The following is a 16,834-nucleotide window of genomic DNA, read 5'->3' as shown; positions in this document are numbered from 1 at the left end:
GCCCGCGTTCCGACAGATGTGGCTATTTTATCTCGAATAACGCGTAAAATATATTTGACAAAAACTACAATTTTCTTGATTTATACTTGTGAGAATGTATGGTATTTCGATACGATTGCGCCATTGGTACGAATAAGTGAAACGTAACGGAAGGAAGTGGAAGAAAAGAAACACGTAACATTTAAGGAGATGAAGATACATGAAATAAGACAAGAAGGAAAAGAAGAGACAAAGGGTGGGCTCTGCTCGTAATTAGCAGGCACGTGGCCAAAGAATTGCGAAAGTAATATCGCATCCCATTAAAAAGGCTTTCGAGCGACATGAGTACCGTGTACCGCAGAACTTAAAATCGTGCCTTGAGAACTCACTTTTGCAAATGCGGGAGCGTGCGGTTGCGGTAAGTAATTTTGGCGAAGTTAACCCGCTTTTGCGATCCCCAGGCTCCATCGGTTTCGTGGCGGGATTACCCGTATATGTAAGGTATTAATTTATCTCGTCGAAACCTTCGAGTTGCAGCTGCAATTCTGTAAAACACATTAATTGCGTTACGCCTACCAACTTTGCGCGAAAAAGTTGTTGAATAAACGAGATCCTTAAACGTAATCGCAGATCGAAAGCTGCTGGAAAGGTTCGTGTTGAAGAGCCGGGAAGAGAGAAAAAAAAAAGTAGGTATATATAAGTGCTGTTGGATAAAATTCCAATTAGGAATTATTAGATAGAACTTACAGTTATTTCATAAACTGAAAATAAACGAAAAATAAACTGAAAGAGATACATATAAACTTGATAGAACAATAATAATAATGTATTTTTGTGTCGTTTAAAACTTTATAATATGAGAGTCCTACAGAATTTCGCAAGTATATTGAATAAAGTTTCATTTCAGTATCGCGCAAAATTTTCAATTTGCATCTAATAATTTTCATATCGTAATTTAAAGAATTTCATAGATAAATTCTTGCCGAAATTGAAACGCGTTATATCACTCCGCTATTCCATTAAATTCCAGAACGCTTTCGAACGAATTTCTGTATCTTCAGACAAATTCCGGGTGTTACGTTAAATGTATATTACGGCCGAAACCGAAGATCTAAAACTTGCTTGGCGTATAGAGGTAAGATACCTGTGGGGTACCATGGATTTCTTGCCTCTTGAGTTTGTCGTAATTGTTCCACGTGATGTAAACTTTGCCCCGAGGTTCAAAGTTGGTATGCTCGCAGGTATGTCCGTTGTCATGCCACCAGGTATGCCCGTTGATATGCCAGCAGTTATGCTTCCAGATATACCATTGGGTATATTTGAAGTCAGACTGCTTGGTATGCTTGCCGTGAAGTCTGCAGGTGAGTCTACGTCTGTAGTGAAATGTAAGTAAAAGATTGCGTAATATTCCTTTGATACATCAATGTTTAAATGTAGACAAAAATTTTACAAAATTGAAGAATTTACAAAATAATCATCTCGTGATAGACTTATAAAATTAATTATTGAAATTTAACGCAGTAATACAATTAATTTGTCGTTTTGATACTTATTCGTATTTAGAAGACCGCGGAAGAAAAACTTTAGCTTACTTAGACGTCGATAACAATTCTCGTTATTTATTATTTAATATCCAATTATAGTGAGTTAGTGAGATATAATCGTTTTATACTTAGCGGCAATTTATTCCCTGTTGCATCGGGCGTTATTACGGATTTCAAAATTGATGCAACAGATATGTATATTCGGTGAAACAATTTTCGTCTTTTCGTTCGGAGATAGCGAAGGAGATGGCTGGAGGATGTTTCCGGTTGTGAGAACTGCTGCAAAGGCCAGTCGTGTTTAAGTTTCACGAGCATCGCGTAGTCCGCAAAGGAGTTCTGAATACCCTTCAGTCCTCCTTTGTGCTCTTCGGGGAGAATGTAGTTCAACACTGAGCTCTGGGTTTCAACGCTCTTCGGCGTTTCAAGCGCTAAGAATTTAAAGTCATGCTCGTTGATCTTATATAAGGCTGTTCTTCGGCGTGTGTGAAAGCGCATAGGCATGCGTGTCGCTATTCAATTCACTCAAGCTAGGAAGAGAAAGCGCGACAGCCCCATATTTAGTAGCGTGAAAATAAATCGATAACGCTAAATCAAAGAAACCGAATTTAAATGTAATGTAATTACGCCATATTATTTTATAGATTAATTGGCGCGGTTAGTTTTTTTTAATTCTAATTTTGCGTCATAAATTTTTCAATTATAAAAATAATTGTTAAGAGAAATAAAATAAACTAGTAAAAAATAACAAGGGTTTATATTAGATTTAGGTACTTATAAAGACTATCGGTAAAGGTAATGGTGTGAAGAATATGTAAATTATTTGACGATATAATTTTCATGTTACTACTTTACACATTGTGGTAAGGAAAAATTATTAAACGAAATAAAATTAACGCTAAATAAATACATTTGATTTTATTCCATTTTAAATAATCGTAATTATATTAATTGTTAGTAATTATATTAATACGTTAAGCAATTTGCGATAACACGACGCAACGCGGTCATCTCAGTTTGACATTCTTGTTCGGCAATTAAGTAACTTCACAAGTTTAGTTTAGTTCACTGCATAGTTACAATGCGGGTGGACCAACCGGGTGGATAATAAAGCTCCGGTCAGCCATTACGTACTTTCCGGCGGACGGCGCTATTGATGTTGCCGTGACAGGCGAGCTGGGCTTGGTTGTTAAACTCGTTAAGATGTGACCTATAATCGAGGATTGGTTTATGCTAACTGAGATTGATGGAACGATTGTTGGCGAGCTGTCAACCGGCTAAAAGTCGGTATAAACATTTATTAATCCGGTGTGCCACTGATTCGTTATGAAGTCTAATATACTTCTTCAGTGCATTCACTTTTGTTTATCTTACATTATATATTTCTAAATTTTGGTTATCCGTTTTGCACACATTTAGTTTAATTGCAAGTAGATACACGTAACGTAAAACTTGATAAGCTTGACTGAATCGAACGGTTTTCATTTACAATTGTAGTTATTCACTGCAAAACGGATATGTCAAAATTTGCCTTCGGCTGGGTATCAGATTCAACAGACAGGATTAAATTTTGATTATATAATATTCCGCTTTGTAAAACCGAAATATCAACTGCCATAGATACTGCTCACCGCATTACAGTTGCTGGTCGACGTTAACGTTGGATCGAGTTCCGACTTGGGATCTTCTGAGGAATGAGCTTCGTCCGACGCCCATACCAAAGAGAACAAAAGACACGGCGGGATTATATTCGTGCATGATAACGGACGTTGACGATGGCATCTCGGCGTTTAATGGAAGGAGGTACTCGGAGGATGAAACCATCGAAGACAATTTAGGCATGTGATTATCTGCGACGAGAAACATTATCATCATTTGAATGTAGATATAATGTATTATATATAATAGTTCTCAAGATACTCAAGCATCAGCGAAGCGATGGTGCTACCCCAGAACGAGTGAGGGAAACAAAGTTGTCCCCTGGGGATAATTCATTATTTTCGAACTCGAGGGTAGATGTTATACGCAAGTATCAGCGGAGATTTAATTTGATAGCTGAAAATTATTGTGCAATAATTAACGCGGTGCAATCAAGTTAAAGTTCCTGAGGGACAAGTTTGTCTAACGCTTCAATTAACAAACTGCTTTTATGTTTCAGTAGAAAATTCAATATCGGATTGCCCGCAAAACAATTTGCGCAAGTTAAATTAGAAAAAAAAGAAATTAAACTGTGTGCATTATCGGAGAAAAATTTGCTCTCTGATGTAATGTTATATAAAAAATTCCCATTACATGTCCTCGAAATTGCGTAATAACCGTGAATTTACCGTATTTTATAGATGTCTCGTCAAACGAGGTCAGCATACCTTTTTACCGCTCGTATGAATCGATTGGGTTAATATAATCGTCTCGATAGAACTCGATCGAGTTGGAGATGGACGGAGATTCGACGAAAGCCGCTTGTTTCTGAAACGTTGCTTGTTCAGCCGAGGATAATTGTCGGCGAAATAAGTTTTTAAACGGCGTTCCCATCGTCAACAATTGTTCTTCAAACGGTGCTTGGCTCCTGTACGTCGACGCTTGTCCCTCGAAGATTTCCTCTGGAGTAAGCGATTGTCCTTCGAAAGAATTGTCTGTGAGAACCGACCGTTCTCCACGCATTTTCCGATTCTTCAGTATTGCGTCTTTGAACAGTTTATCTCTGAACGATGTTACCATGAAGGAGTTCTGTTTGATCGGATGATGACGAAAATTCGGAAAGTCAGATGGATGGATAACTCGCCGGTCTTTCAAGAACACATCGCGAAAAGCTTTCTGGATGACAGTTCGATCTCTCACTGGTATAATGGCCAAAGTTTGCAGACCGATGGTCTTGTCGACAAACGGTTGGTTCAGAAAGAAACTTTGTGGACGAAATTCGCGATAAAATGTGGCTTCCGCATTGGGCAAAACGACGTCTCTTTTAATTTTATATATGGCCTTCAGATATCACCGTCATCGCGACGACGACAACCTGAAGGCAGATGAAAATACTCGCGTTTAAAAATATCATAATCACGCTGATAATTTTTACGAAAGGCTCACCAGGACTTGTATTTGGTATGCCATTAATGAGCTTTTGTTGTTTTGTAAGTTATAGTTCACTGCGTTTTAATTAAAAAGTTGATATATATTAACTTGCGATACATCCGCAATTTTAACGGTGACATTAAAGATCGAACGTAATGACTACAACAAGTGTAAGTGATCGAGATCAACAGTCTTATATATAGGATTGATGAAATCTTTCTTTTAGTTTTTACCCTTTTATTGCCAGTGCAAGACTGGTCTGGCAAAACACGTACTCGGCACTTTTCACCTTCTAGTATAGAATTCGAATTTGAGTTTTCTATATAAGGCGCAATATAATACTGTAATCTCACAAGTTTTATTTTATGGGGAATCATGCCAAGTTTAATATGCATTAATGTTTTAATTATTTTATTAGAAATACCGCGGCATTTAGATTTCGGATCTCGAAGGTATCTAAAGCATTTAATAAAGCATACAAATATATCCCTTTTGTTTCTGAAGATGAGGAAATATTTGTAGAAATAAAGTGACTTGAACAGACTATTTTTTAACGAACTCGGTAGGAAAAGAATTCGCATATGATTATTAGTTTCAAGAATCACATGTTTCAAGAGTATTAAGATTATCATGATAAGGTTACATTTTGATATTTCTTTTTAATATTCACCGTAACTACTTGAATATTAAAAAAACTTTCTTTCCTGTAATCCGTTCTTATTTTTTCTTGAAACTGTATCGAACTCTCGCTAAGAATATAAGAATCTGAAATAGCCAAGAAATCTCTGCGACGCGTATTGGAAAGAGAAATAAAGATACACTAAAAGAAGAATTGCGCTCGCTACTTCGCGTTTTAAGTGCAGATGTAAGAAGGAGCCGAGTTCGTCTTGAGGTCCTTTGAGGAAAATTGCTTGCAATAGAGGCGGCCAATTGCAGAGGTTGTCCTTTACGCACAGATGAATGAATTTACTTTAGGAATATATCATTTCAAAGGAACTCGTTTTCCGCTAGCTCTTTCGGCTTTCACCTGGAAGACAAATCGGGTAGGACGAGGGGGATGGGGTTTACTTAACTTCAGCTTCAACTCCGGGATTGGGGAATGAGAAACAGACGCGAAAGAAAAAGGTCAAGTATGTCTTCTTCCAAGTGGCGTGCCGCGCGAAAAAGCCATCTGCGTTTCAACGTTCACGTGCAAAGTTTATTTTACTTTGCGTCTTATAGATGTGTGCGGATCTGCGGCTTTCTTCCGCGCAGTACAGGCAAGGCAATAATCGACAAGCAAGAAGAACGAAATTAACTTTTTCTGCCAGTTCTATCGCGCTAGTAAAGTACGTGTATAGTTTTGCTTTTATCGTGTGTTGCGCTGACCAAAGTTATGTTAAACTTAATTGAATAAATTTTTGCAAGATTATAGTTATAAAGAAAAAAGTGTCTAAATTCAATATGATACTTTAGGCTTTAAAAAATTTAATATCAATTTAATTACCACTTTGGAAATATAATTTCTTGTTATAAAAACAATTATAAGAAAATTGTAATAAAGTATAATTGTAATAAATAACAAAATTTCTTAATGTTTTAACTTAAATAAAACGGAGAAACTTATATCATGATTTTTTAAATACCCTTTTCTAGACCATTATTAGGTAATATTTTGAAGAAGTTACAAAGATATGAAATCGTGCGATGTTATGGAATTTCTTCAATGGATCATTTATTTTATACAAAAGACGTCGTAATTTGCCCGTTTCGTAATTCACCCGTATACAAACTCGTGGGCTAACCTGGCGGTATAATTTTTTATTACTTCCTTACTGTCGCCTCTTTAAAACTCTGCGGACGTGCGGAATCCCCCGGCCGTCCCTCCGACACCGGAAACTTTAAGACGATCGTATTTCACGCGCTCATGAGGGCCGCTACTTGGGGATACTAAAACATTACCGTTTATCGAAGGTCGGCTTAAGAGAGCGCGCCATGAAAATTATTACGAGCCGTACCGTCTTTCGAAACGTTCGGTTCAAGCTGTAAGGGTGAGCGAGAACACTCGAAGTATCCGTACTAAAATTGTCACGGGGCTTTTTTCCACTCGAACAAGTGAAAGAAACTTGGAAAATTCGAAGATATAACGATACATAAAGGGAAAACGTGGGCAATAGAATTCGAACAGCGAATCGGCCAGTCACGGTGAAGTTTGAAGTTTCAAACGACTGACATTCTCGAGGATGCTCAATCGTGATCATTCGAATCGCTCAAGTTGTATTGCTTCCCTTTTTGTGATCTTTATCATTCCGAGAATCATTAGTAGTTTCTGAACGATACGAAACAATCAGAGCTAATCTATCACATAGCGCATACCTATTGCGATACTCTTAAACAAAACACGCGAGCCTGCAGCTAGCACGCTAATGAGTTTCAGCGAATTCCTTCCATAGGCACGAAACATTTAATACACCGCACGTGAATTCAATGCATTCGTCGATTAATGTACACGAAAGAATTTTCGAAAGTGTATACAAGTTTGAAACATTAATATACTATATATAGAACACGCAATGATTACAAACTTCGATCAAAATGTTGATTATTTGAATATCATTATAACCGTATGTGTGATTTATTTAATAATATTATCTATTTCATGTTTTAATAATAAAATTATATATAATATTAATATATATGTCAAGAATAACATCGAAATTGTAAAGGACATAATATTGATGCGAGAGATTTTTATTTTTATTTGATGTATTCTAATATCGCTTTGAATTCTGACTTTAATTATTCTTATTTCGTATTAAATTGAATAACAGATATCAATATTAGATTATCAAATAATATATGCTTTATTTATATTATTTCTAATATATGTTGAAACATGTAAGTTTTTAAAAATGCAAGATAAAAAATAGATACTAAAATTAATGTAATGTAATAACAATGGTTATTATATATAAATATCAATGTCACAACTGAAATAAATATTTTGCACTGCAAATGAATCCAATTGCAATACCGTTCCGGCTTTAGCGAGGTATTGGCGTTGTACGTATTGAAAAATATTGGACTTCTCGGAAAAAATCCATTGCGTTACGTACAACTGTCAAAGTGAGATGATGGGCGTATTGAAATTGCAGGTAAGTTAATATTCACGCTATGAAAACGCCACTATTATATTTTAAAAAACATCATGTACACCTGTATGAATCCGCATATAATGGAAAAATCAAGATCGAGTTGGAAATGTCAAATGATCTGCATGAAATATTGATAACGTACAGGAGATGCAGACTTTATTACAGAAGATACAGTGCCGTTATTAATTAATAACTAACCAGATAATATAAAATCTTTTAATTTTATTATATATTTGTCATTTTAGTCTTTAAAAATGTTTTCTTTTATTTCTTTTAATTCGATAATTATTGATGTCCGGAAACATTCGCTAAGAAAGAGTGAACTATAAAATTTATTTAATCAATAAATTCTGTCAATAAAATTGTGTCGCAATTTGTAAGATACTGTACGTATACAAGTTATAAGATACATGATAGATTATAATTAATTTTAATCATGAATATATATTACAGTCATTTATTATATGCAAATTCATACACGTTTTGTGATGAATGTATTTTTTATAGGCAGGTGTTGCGCGGATTTTATGCGTATTCAAACTGCCAAGATAATTTACCATGAAAGCTTTCAAGAGAATTGAAATCGCGGACTACGCACCTATTTATTTGAATCATTTATGAAATGTACAGCTGCGAGATGAAATAAGGTCATACAGGTTTTCAGTATAATTGCCTTCATATACAGTCTAAAAGCATCATCAATTATTTTTCAGTGTTTCATATACATAAATGATACGTCGCTTCAGAAAGCTTAATGAGATGAAATAATAAATCATTTAACGACAATATTCGTATATTTTAGATAAAAGAACGTTTAAATACGGAATCGTATATTAACTTCAATTTCATTTTTTATCTTTTATATATACTTAATGATTTAATATAAAATTCTAAAACAGAATTACCTAAAACACATGAAGAAAGTTGAAAAGTAGCTAGATTGATTTTAGATTTATTATGTAATACTTGTTTTTATACTAAAATTATATATTAGAATAGGACACTTAAAAAAATTTTTTTTTTGCCTCTCGCCCGTATTATTATTCCAATACTTTGCTGGGCAGAGTCTGCCCAACTAACAATTCCAGTCTTCGCCTAAAGAATTTGCAGAAACTTTCTTTCACCTTGGAAACCCGCTGAGTCATCGATTTAGATCTTGGTTCCTTTAGCTTCAACTTTAGTTTCGGAACATGTATTTACTTATGTACTTGAAGCAATTTGTTATCCAACCAATTCGCAGATAAACGTAGCTTTCAGCAGACAAGAACGGCAGGAAGATTTATTGGGAAAGGCATCATTCGGATGTTTTATATAACTTTCCTTGGTTATCATGTAGGCATGGTGAGCGATAAGAGAATTCAGTTATTGCGTATTCATAAAGTATTTCTGCGAAACTAGACATACCTGCATAAAGTATATCTATAAGAGTATTATTTTACACGTTAAGCATATAATATAAACTGCTATATTTTGTGCTACTCTTATCTTCTTTGAACAAAATTTTATATTTATATACACTTTTCGTATCACACTTTAATTTAATTATTTTTAAAAAGAAAATTTTTTGAATATATTTTATAACTTTTTAATAAAGTATCTATATAATAAAGTAGAAAATAATGTATTGTCTACAAGTTTGAAATAGTTATGTTTTAATTAAAGTTTTCTAGTTGCATTCATAATATAGAACTTGTACATAAATTTATATTTGGCGATAAATTAAAATATATGCCGCATGTTTCATCGGTATCTGCTTCATAATGAGTCCACATGTGTTCATTATGTACCAAATATTAATATCCGTAACTCTGTCATCATACAACAAGTATTTAACGAACATTGATGCGTTTTTGTTTGATTCATCGTATTCCGATATTCGCTAACGGAAAATTTAATTTAGTTCCGCGATATTGAAACCCGAATCAAATCAATTGGCGGCCGAATTGGCGACAGAAAGTCGAAATGAATTATAGAGGATTAATTTGTCTGATCAGAATTTATATCCGCCACATCGTCTACAAGAAAAAAGTTTTCAAAAGCCTGTATTGTAATAGTATATACGGTACAAAACAGATTAAATTAAATAATCCATTGCAAAATATTGATTGCATCATAATTACATAACAAATTACTTTATAACTGCATATCTTTATTGCAATTTAAAAGATGACTAATGCATTTATTATACTATTAATAACACAGTCAATTACATATATTAATTATAAATAACTAATTATGAACCAGTACAAATAAAATGACTTTGTAATATTCCATAAGGTACAATCTTATTTTATGAACAATTGCAATTGTTTGAATATTTATACTATATAACTACAATGTATAAGGAATAGATATACAGATCATTGATTGATACTCGAGACTTGACATTCTCTATAAACGGATAGAACAGTACATCGCGAATAGAACAAAAACACAGTCAATCCTATTTACCCGCTTTCACACCAAATAAGCTTGCCAGTCCTACCTTGCGCGCTAGAAATTGCTAATTTTATCGCCGATCTGTGCCTACGTCGCGCGACAATGGTGATTTACGGACTATTTAATTGAACGTTTTGGCCAGGGCCGAAATTGGTCGGCGTGGCTGCGTCATTATTCGTGCCGTAAGCCTCTGTACACCGGATGCAATCTGTCGTATCTTGTAATTAATGCCGCAGAATGACGCGTGCACTGTACGTGTGACACCTATTGCCGGGGAAAATAATACGGCATGAAAAAAATGAAGAATGCATTCCTCGAACAATAGAACAGAAGTAAATTTTACTTTTTGATACCTTTTGTTACACTAGTATCTTTGATATCTTATTATGTTCCGTCTTTATGATAGATATATATCAGTTTTAGATAAATATCTATAGAGAGAAAGGGAGAGAGGGAAAGGGAGAGAGAATGAATGAGAAAAGGAAATAAAGACCTAATTTTATGAAGTATCATTATAAATGAAAGGATGATTTATGAAGCAAAAGAAACACATGTCTCATATTTTTTTAAAACTCTTTAGAAGAAAATAAAACACTGTCTTTCATGATATTCAGTTTTAAGCTTGTAATGGTATTACCATTTAATTTACGATCTGAAGCTGAAAGCAATCAAGTAATGAGAAATACGAACAATAACACACATTAATGGAAGATACGTATCTAGCAAACCAATCTCTTTTCCAACTTCTCTTTTATTCAAATTTTCGTGGTACATGTTAAACATGTACTTAATAAAATTAATTAAACTTACTTTAACCAGTAAGATTTTCAGCACAAGTGGTAAAAACATATGGATATATGAGTTTAGACTTGTAATTTTGTTAGTTCCATATGTAATTATTATGTCTTTATTTCTAAAACTGTGCGTATGTCTATGTAATATTTGATAAAAATATTGTTTATTCACGAGTTATGTACAAATTTGTATGACATGATATCGTCTGCAAACATTCTAAAAAAGTAAATTATTGATAACGTGAGATACCATTGCAGTGTTTCAGCGTTTCACGTAATGCATCAACTTGTGAACGAGTTTACGAACAGTTTTACGATTTACGTTCCGTTTTGGAAAGTCGATCGATCTTGAGCAACCTTGAGTTTGCTGATGAGAATCCAACATTTACAGACAGCAGTAAAATGACAAAGTCTGCTGTCTCAGTTTTCAATTGAGTTCATTTTCTCTAGCCTATCTTTTACAAAACATTTCATGTATAGGTACGGCATCTGATCGAGAAAAGAGATTTCTGACACTGAATCCTGAGAACAGGATTTCTGAAACTGTTTTATTAAAGATTTAAGTTTTGTTACCTGTAATTTTGCTTAGTAAACACAAAAAATTTCCAAGGTTTATTTGCATTTGTAAATTAATTATTTGTATTTGAAAACGAGGCTATTTGTTTTAAAATACTTATTGTAAATAATACATAACTATTTTAAATAGTACAATAAAATTTATCATTTTTACCGTATTATTTTTTAATTACAAATTCTTTGTTTAATCTGATACTGATTTTTCTTTAATAAAATTGTTGAATAGTTTTTGAAGAATAAATGATTCAAAGTAAAAAAATTCTTGGTGAAGTAGATTCAGAAATAAAAGTAATTAATTAAATCATATTCTTCGCATTTTAATTTTAAGTACGCTTTACTTTAGATGATTAAGTAACTTAATATTTAATTAAAAACATAAATTATGCTAAGGATCTAAAAGTTGTAAACGCTTCCTCGATATCTTTGCTGCGAAATCAGTTTTAAATTGATCATATAAGACAGACAATTATTATAAAATAATATAATAAAAATAAAACTGTTATATACAATAAAAATTACCTTTTCTTATAAAATGTCTATACTTATACATTGTTAGAATATTATTAAATTGTAATAAGTAATTATTAAAAACTATATTCTAATTTTGCCACTTGCATAGTTTTTTATACACGCGTGGGCATCGATTTTAACAATAATAATAAGGACTGTTAAAATTAAATGGGAATGGAAAAATACCGGTTGTGATTAATGAACTCTAATTGTGTATTAATTATTAGCAATAAATTGTATACTAATGTATTATTGAGCTCTAAGTGGCATGTACCAAAAAGCTACTGAAATAATAAATTACCTACATTGAAATGGATTTATGATGAGACAGTGTCATCCCTGCAGATATGAGTTTCTTTCTTGTTTTGTGCGACAGAACAATAAGTTATATACATATGTCTCATTAATCACGAAAATACGTTGCTCTGGAAAGTTCACGGTCACTGTTTGTATGTTTATCTTGTTTTGTAAAACTATTTCTTGCTATTTATTATAGATATTTTGTCAATTTAGATTTATATTTTACACTATTTATTCCCATTTCTTTCTTTAAAACCACTGTTGGTACATAAATATTTTTACATTAATAAGATAATTATTAATAAGATAATCGAAGAAATACTTTAGAGTATAAATAAGAAATTTATAATCATAAATCACTTATAAGTAAAATTTGACAATTAAAAATTTAAAAAAATATAAAACCTTATAATAAGATCGTTATCTGTAACATATGTATATATGTTAAATATAGTCATTGTTTGTGTTTTCTCATATAAAAGTGAGTAAGAATATCTGACGTTATACATGTCCGAGAAAAATATCCAAAAAGATTTTTATTGTTATATTAATAACAATTATTGTTATATGTTTGAAATGTTATTTTTTGATTACTTTTTTAATTTAACAAAAAGTTGCTAAAAAATAAAGGAATAATAGTCGACATAAATGTTATACCCACATGTCAAAAATCAACAATCAACCAATGGACATGCTATCGTTGTGCATATATTAATAACGAGGAAAACAAAGGCTGCATCTCTGTAAATTGGTGTGTAATAGATATGAAAGCATATCACGAAAAATGCGTAATCAGAATCGCGAAAACGAGAGAAATGTATATCTGCGCTACCATGCAAATATGTAAGTTGCATAATATTATTACTATATGCAGAAATGAAAAAATCCCCTGTTGTCATCCCCACTTAATTTCTGTTGATTGTAAATAAAAGAAGATTGTTATGTTAGATATAGCTGTAAAAAAGGAAGTTGGGTGCTAGATGGCTCCTTTTTATCTAGTTCGCCTACTCGAATACATCTTTTCTAGTTGTCAAATAAAAAAACTAAAAAGTGTATTTTTTTCTAAAATATAAAAGGGTACCCCATGGTAAGATAGGCAAAATGCCACTGCAATGTCAATGAAACGGAAAAATGACTTTGGATCTGCATAAGTACACTAAAAAAAAATTTTCTACGATTTTTCTGACTATCCATCCATCCCCCCTCCTTTTCCTAGTGGCACCAAAAAACCGCTTTTTTCAAAAATTATTTTTTTCTCCGGTTCCTTCATGTTAAAAATTTTGAAAAAATTTGAAAATATAGCTTATAAAAAGTACTTAGCACACAATTTTTTTGAGTTTTAGGCGCGTTGAATATCTAACCTAAAAAAATTAAATAAGTATTTGAATCAATTTTTTTCTAATTTCTTGGATAGTTGCAAGTCTAATTACTCTAGAAAATTGTATATTTTAGTGTTCTACATGTATTAGAATTTTTTCAGATTTTTCGGAATGGTGGGCCGTACTCAAAAATGCGAAAAACCTTATTTTTAGCCACTTTTGGGCCTTTTATGGTCTTCAAATGATTGATAAGTGCCTTAACTGACTCTAAAATAAACATAATATATTACTTTTGGATATATGTTGCCAATATTTGATACATTCCGATACGTCTCATATGTTTTTGAGCATGAAATCAGTCATAACTCAACGAAAAACCCTAATTTTTGTATAAAAGTGCCTATTTTTCGTCGATTTCTGGATTTTTGGTTGTTTTATCTAAGTTTTTTTGCATATGATTGGTAAATGTGAATATAAATATAATAAAAAATTGTACCTCTTATACATATATTTCAAAGAAATCGTTCATTTATTCAAATATATACATTTTCATGAAAAAAAAATTAATTTTTATGATTCCATGATCGTCTTTTTAATCCTTCTTGTCACTATCTTCCTCAATTACTGGTGTTACCTCTTCGAAGTCAAACAATGTTGTAAGTATTTCAGCTGGTCGAATAATCCTTGACAAGTATCTTGCATGAGACAGGTAAAAAACTATGGCGGCTATATGCGAGCAACACCCTATAATTCTGTTACCATTAGTGCAGTTACAGCAATAAACGTCTGACACCGTTGAGTCCCACACTATCAGGTTGATATTGTAAATAAGACAAATAAGACAAATAAGACAAATAAGACAAATCTTATTTACAATATCAAGCAGATAGTGTGAGACTCAACGGTGTCAGACATTATTGCTGTAACTGCGCTAATGGTAACAGAACTATAGGGTGTTGCTCGTATATAGCCGCCATAGTTTTTTACCTGTCTCATGCAAGATACTTGTCAAGGATTATTCGACCAGCTGAGATACTTACAACATTTACTACGTTTACACGAGCGTTACTTCTGTAGTAACTTACGATATATCACTCGTTTACGCGGAGTAAATTATCGTAAGTTACTACAAAATCCCGTTTACGCGAAGGAATTATTGTAAGTTACTACAGAAGTAACGCTCGCGTAAACGTAGTAACTGTAGCAATAAAGCACGTAACAATATCGTTAGTGTGTTATGTATGTACGTATTATGGAACTTTTCGGAATGGATTCCTATCGAAATTACACTGTTTTTTCTAAAAACACAATAGAAATGCAGGAAATAACAATTCCGATCGGAATCTATTTCGAAAAGTTCCATAATACGCACTCTGAGAGAGGCTCTTCTCGCTATTTTACCGCTCGTGATTGGCGTTGCACCGCCATGGTGTTGCACGTCCAATAAAAATAAGGACCAGTCTGTCCAGACTCTTATAAAGGGACTCTAGGATAGAACGGCTGCGTTTTGCCGAACCTCTGCTAACCCTAGCGCAAAGTAGCAATTGAATATGATTGGTTCTTACTTTTAGATCCAACCAATCACATTTAACCAATAAGTGAATAGCGCGCTCCCTGGGCTGCGTTCGAAAACTTTACTCGGGTGTACACCGCGTCATTCTATTTTTCTTATTTACTAAAAATTGAACAAGGACAGAACGCGACGCTGGTGTGCACCCGAAGTAAAGTTTTTGAACGCAACCCTGAATGCAGCCCCGGTCATTAAAAAAAAAGAATATATCTTTTGAAGAAACGTTTTGATTGGTTACCTTCCACAGTACTTCATTTTCGATTTGCTCCTTTCTCGACAACCGTGGGATTCAACCTTTAATTATTAAACTTCCCGTCACGTGTTCTCGTACCTTACACTTACACGTGCTACTTCTTCCCCTGATTCACCATTCTTTCACTAGCTGCCGAGCTGCACTCGTGTCTGTGGTATATTTCGCTCGTCGACGAAGATATATTTTTATATTACATTTATATTACATACAGATATATTATATTACATAGATTATATAAAAGTAGGATTTCTTGCATAGAAATAATAATGATTAAGAACTTATTTCAAACGAGTTACAGAAAAAGATTAGTTTGTTACTTATAACAAATTTCGTAACTTCGGTTAGTTTTGTGAAAAACATTATAATCTTTTATTTAAATTTCTTAGTTTTCTATATCGTAGTCTCTAATCTTTCATTTTTATTAAGATTTCATACTCGCACGTTTATCTGATTTGTCACTATGTAAATATCTCATCATTATAAGTGAATAAAAATTTGATGTTTTAGATTTTTGACATGCTTTAGGTTATTTAAAGATTCGGATGTCCTACAGTGTCCTATAAGATATCCAAAAATATTTTTAACAAAAATATTTTTAAATATGTTTATATACGGATCTTAATTCCTAACAGATTAAGATTCGAATATGGGTGTTTTGAACTAAGTACGAGAATAAGAAAGTGATATAAACACTAATAAATATTTGACACAGTGATTTAAGAAAGATAGAAAATAAAATAGATAGTAATCTATTTATTAAACTTTAAATTATAATAAAAATATTTTAAAAGCAATATTTGACCACGGCTGATTAGCCCTGGTTATGCAATTTAATTATTTATTAGTTGCATTTTTTAGGTCGATTTTCGTAGTTCAAGTATTGGTATAAAAAGAGAAAAATGAGAATGATATTTAACGGATAGAAGAATTAGAACGAGGAAAAGAGGGAAAAAACGTAGTGTTAGAGCTTTATATGTATGTATATGTATATATAAAATATAAATTGATAATGAAAATCATTATATTAGCCAATCTAACTACTACGTGTGTTTCAGGAATGTTCGGGATGCAGAAGAAAACATTTGTCGATAATAAGCTCAAGGTGGATTTTATCACAAAATTGCCACCGGAAGATTCCCATAAGATATTAAGAATGTTGGATACTACGTCACTTAGCTGCGCAGAACGAGTTTCCAGGAAATGGAAAATAATGTGCGAATATGAACTAAAACGGCGCAAAGAACAATATTACAATGACGCTAAAATCGAAGGAACAAACGCTTATTATGAGCAATTATGGGAGCTAATAATGCAAAGAATCCAGGAAACGTACGGCCAACGGTTTCCGTT

Source organism: Temnothorax longispinosus, chromosome 5 (assembly GCF_030848805.1).
Source record: "Temnothorax longispinosus isolate EJ_2023e chromosome 5, Tlon_JGU_v1, whole genome shotgun sequence".
In the NCBI taxonomy this organism is placed as follows: domain Eukaryota; kingdom Metazoa; phylum Arthropoda; class Insecta; order Hymenoptera; family Formicidae; genus Temnothorax; species Temnothorax longispinosus.
Note: the sequence above shows the minus strand (reverse complement) of the source record.